Source organism: Bison bison, unplaced genomic scaffold (genome assembly GCF_000754665.1).
Source record: "Bison bison bison isolate TAMUID 2011002044 unplaced genomic scaffold, Bison_UMD1.0 scf7180017864487, whole genome shotgun sequence".
Lineage (NCBI taxonomy): Eukaryota > Metazoa > Chordata > Mammalia > Artiodactyla > Bovidae > Bison > Bison bison.
In genome coordinates, this window is record NW_011495047.1 from 9384842 (window position 1) to 9389571 (window position 4730).

Consider the following 4730-nt stretch of genomic DNA (forward strand, 5'->3'; position numbering starts at 1 on the left):
CGATCTGCCACATGTAATTACAGTGAGTGGCTCGGTCCCTCTGTCCAGGGTGGGCGGAAGGCAGACTTGGAGCCACCTTCAAACCCACAGTTCCTGAGGCAGCAGGACCAGGGCCGGCTGGGCCCAGGGGAGGAAAGTTCTGGGGGCTGGGAGGTGGCACCGGGAGGCAGAAAGGTGACCGGGCATGGGAAAGCCTGAGGGTGGACAGGAGAAAGTGAGGCCTGGGGTCACGGGGCCAGGGGCCGAGGTGGGGCAATGACGGGGTGCAGCGTGGGCCTCCCATCAACCCCCAGGTTGTGCAGTGGGAATGACAGGGGCACCCCTAGAGGGTGCCTCTTTCCCCAAGCCATGATGGGAGCAGGGGAGATGGAAACAGAGACCGAAGGGCTCAGAGAGGGGAGAGCCACACAGGGAGCCACAGAGAAAGATGACGAGAAAGGGTGATGAAATCCAGACAGTAAGAGGTCGGCGCCCATCCGTCCACACCACGGAGAGATCACGAGACACACACACCCGCAGGGACAGAGACAAAGACCAGTCTTAGAGACAGCAGTGGAGCCGACCACAGAGCACAGGTGGCCTTAGGGACGGGGTCTTTCTCTGAGCTGTCTGCAAATGAGGGCAGGGGAGGATGGGGCGGGGAGATATAAGAGGGAGCAATTCAGGTTGGGCACGCAGGTCAAGGGGGTGGGAGCATCTGGAGGGCAGGGGACGATCCAGGGGCTCAGAGACCCCTGGACGATCCTTGTTCCAAAGACTCTGGTCTCCCATGGCCAGGGGGTGGGGGCTCCAGGGGCCCCATGGAGGTTGCACAGAGAGCAGCAGGCATGCTCCAACCTGTCTGGGGAAACCACTGGCCCTGCCTGGAGCTGGGAGCTGGGACAGGGAGGAGGGAGCACTGGGGCTTCAGCCACCCCTGAAGTGTGGCAGTTATGTGCTGGGAACCCCTTCTGGTGCCCAGGGAGGCAGGGGGTGGGTTCCTCCAGCCCCATCCATTCCTTAAGCTCCTCTCACCACCTGGCTAATAGGTTAATAGGAGGACAAGTGTTTTTTCTGCTGGGCCTAGGGGGGAGCAGGGGAGCAGAGATGACCCCCAAGGGGGAGCCAGATTGCCCGCCTAGTGGTGGAGGCTGATCTATAGCGGAGCAGAGGGGAGGCTGGAGGCCAAGACCAAGCTGAGAGGGAGGCTCACAGCTTGAGTTCTAGTTCCCAGGAAGGGAGGGGGCTGGCCAGCCACAGCCTCTGGCCCCAGAGGCGTCCTGCCAGAGCCCGGAAGTGGGAGTGCTGACCCTCCCAAGCCTGTAATGACAGAGGCCCGAGCCAGGAGCTGGAAGACCCAAGCCCTGGTTTTTACCGGATACCAGCTTGGGCGAGTTACTAGGACTTAGGTCGCCTTGCATGAAAAGGGGACAAGCATGCTTGTCCCTCAGGGTTTCAAAGAGTAAATGAAACCCTCAGCGGTACCTGGCATGCAGGGGGCCACTCCCATACGCTTCCCCCGCCCGTCCCCTGCCTGACCTCTCTCCTCTCCCTTCCTTCCTTTCCTCCTTCCTTCCTGTGCTGTTTGCTGTGACAGCGACGACACACCCCCCCCAACACGTCAAGCACTGGGTGGACCACAGTGAGAAAGACCAGGTCACTGACCCAGGAGCCCTCTGTTGGGGTGGGGGTAGGTGACAGTCTCACAAACTGAAGGGCAGGGGTTACAGCAGGTGCAGCTAAGGACTGTGGAAGCAGAGAAGACGGGCACTCATCCCCGGGGTGTGGTGTGTGTGTGTATGTGTGTGTGTGCAAGTCTAGGAGGCTTCTTGGAGAAGGCAATGCCCATATCGGGTCTTGAATAATCAATCAGTCAGCAAAGAAAGGGACCAGCAGCAGACCCCAGCGTGAACAGCTGCGGTGTGAACGAGGGAAGATAGAGTAACTGCGTGGCGGGCCTTGTGGTCACGTCCCAGGCTTTCTCCTGAGGTCACCAGGGCACACAGCGGTGACACTGTCGCTCTTGGAAGGGAAGGAGCCGAGCCTGCAGCTCTCTTGGGCCCCCAGGGTTAGGAGGGAGGAAATTGAGAAAGCAGGATTAGGAGACGGGTCCCCACCCCGGCCCTCCTCCCCGACATGTTGACTGCCACACTCTGGGCAGTCTCTCCTGACAGTCACCTACAGGGCTGGTGACCTTGAATCTGGTGGGAACAGGAAATTACAGAGAGCCCAGACGAGGTTCTGAGGAGGCCCCTCCTGCAGGAAGCCTGCCATTCTGGGGTGAGCATCAGACCTTGGAAGGAAACCAGGGAGGAAAGTAAATCCAGTCCAGTTATCTTGACCTGGAAACACAGACAGACAGACCTCTTGGAGCCAGAGGGCACCGGAGGGGACCCAGCAGACGCTGAAGGAGAAACCCTGAGGGCAGAAGAGGAAACTGCAGACGGCACAGAGATGGGGAGCAGGCTGAGGAGCAAGAAGTGCCGGGGAAACCTGTTTGTGGATGACGCATGAACCGGGGGCCGCGACGCCAAGATGCTGGACCAAAAACAGCTCTCACCGCGAGCACACGGGGCAGCAAACCCAGATAAGAGGTGGGGCCCACGGGGTCAACCATCAAGAAGCCAAAAGACCCTAGTTTTCCTTCTTGGGACCAGGAGACCTCTGCTCGGCCCCAGAGGGGAGAACGTCTCTAAGGAGAAACTTCTGGAGGGTGGGGAGGCCAGCAAAGGCCAAGGGCCACTGGGTGGACAAGCAGCTTAAGTTGCTAGGCATGAAGGCACCTGCCCAGGGTGGGGGTGGTGTGAGAATCCCTGGTTGGGGTCCTGCCCTCCCTGGAGGTGCCATCTGCTCACCCACAGGTACATCCGCCCCATCTGATCAAATAGCCACTTTTTTCTAATGTGCACAGGGGTAATTCCCAGGAAATGGCAACCCACTCCAGTATTCTTGCCTGAAGAATTCCATGGACCGAGGAGACTGGTAGGCTGTACTCCATGGGGTTGCAAAGAGTCAGACACGACTGAGTGACTATCACTCACTCACTCCAGTGGTTAGGACTCTGCACCTCCGATATGTCTTGAGATGCAGCCAAAATAATAATAATAATAATAAATTAAAAATAAGATAGTTGTATACTGGGAGCCAGCCATGCGGTGGGCATCTCTGAGCAGAAGCCCCAGTCCTGCACCTCTCTCAAGAGTCTCCAAAGGAGACATGCAGAAAGGCAAGGGCCCCTATGCCTCGATATACTCTCATCCTTGGCACAGGATAATGCCTTGAGTTCTGGAAAGACAGCCCCAGAAGAGGGTGGAAAGGTCACGTTTAAATCCATAAGCCCGAGAGGGAAACGGAAAGCCTCAAGCTTCAGCCGGACCCTGTGTGCTCCCTTTGCTTGCCATTCCTGGACCGAGAGGGGGTTGGGGGGACCTCTTCCAGGTGGGATGGGTTCAGCCCACGCCTGGAAAGGGCCCAGAGGACCCACGTCCTTGAGCTCCCATGCCTGCTTCCTCCAGCCAAGCCCGCTCCCCTGTCTTTGTGGACAGTGGGCCCAGCCTCTCCCCTGGAGCTCCAACCATCTCTGAAGAGGCAGCCGGGATCTGATCTGCTCAGAGAGCAGTGACTGGAGACCTTCATCCCAGTCCCTCCTTGACCTGGTATTCAAGGCCTCAGTCTATGCCTTCAACCTAATCAATGGACAGGATCCTGTGTTCCAGGTCAACTGACCTCTCCGTGGTCCCAGGCCACCACTGGGCCTTCTGCCCAATCCATCCCGGCTTCTATTGTCCCTCTGGATCAGAAGGTCTTACCCCTCCCCTCTCCCCAAATCCAATCACCCTTCACCACCCAGCCGGAGGTTCACCTCTTCCTCCAGAAAGACTACCCTGACCCTCGAGCCAACAGTCCCTCCTCGGAGTGGCCACTTCCTGAGGATTCAGCGCCCAGAGCTCCCTGCCGTAAACTGTAACTGGGAGTGAAGCGTGGGTCCTCAACCAGCCCTCCCCAGCTCTTGCCTGGGGCGACGTCAGTGTCATCTTTGCACCCCCAGTGGCACTTAGCCAATGTCTGATGGCGAGGACTGAGTTCTGGAGTCTAGAATGCCCCAGGTTGGGAGGAGGAGAGAGAACCAGGTGAGAATTGGGGTTGGCGCCTGGCACCACGACAGTAAGAACGTGGGCTTGCTTGATACACACTGCGACCCATGGGACACAGGCCCAGGCCACCAGGACAAGGACTGGAGAGGGCCTGAGCTGACCAGTTAGGCTGGGTCCAGCTGGTTTTATTTTAGGTCTAAAAGCTCCAATTCCCCAGGAAATTCACTTCAGAACCAAGAGCAGGAATGTGACGCCCCAGTGCTGGACAGAAATTTGCTGTGGGTTAGGGAGCCAGGCTCCCGGGGCTCTCAGGGCTGGAGGAGGAGGAGGCCACTGGGGGAGCCAAGGGTGTGGGGGCTTGGCCACCAGCCCCCGACCAGAGCTGCCCTGGGCCCCCTTGCTCCCCGTTTGCATCCTGGGCGGCTGAGGGAGGGGCTGACTTGGTTCCTGGCGGTCCTGCCGGAGGCAGGGCCCCTGGGGTAGCGCCGTGGCCTTGCTGTTCTGTCAGTGCTCAGCAAGGGGCGTGGGGGATTCTGGTCTCGGATTCAGGCGTCTGTGGGGTTTTGGCTGGGTCTCCTGCGGTTTGGGCTTCCTGGGCAGCAGGCTCAATCTCCCAAAGCGGCAGAGCCAGGCCTTCTCGTGTTATGAAAGCCACAT

General features: G+C 58.9%; 1 protein-coding gene across 1 annotated transcript in view; it reads right to left on the bottom strand.

The window, feature by feature from the left end:
* The window catches only part of MDFI (MyoD family inhibitor), a 42245-nt gene that overhangs the window by 8425 nt on the left and 29090 nt on the right, over nucleotides 1-4730 (bottom strand). The gene's annotated exons all lie outside the window — the stretch shown is intronic.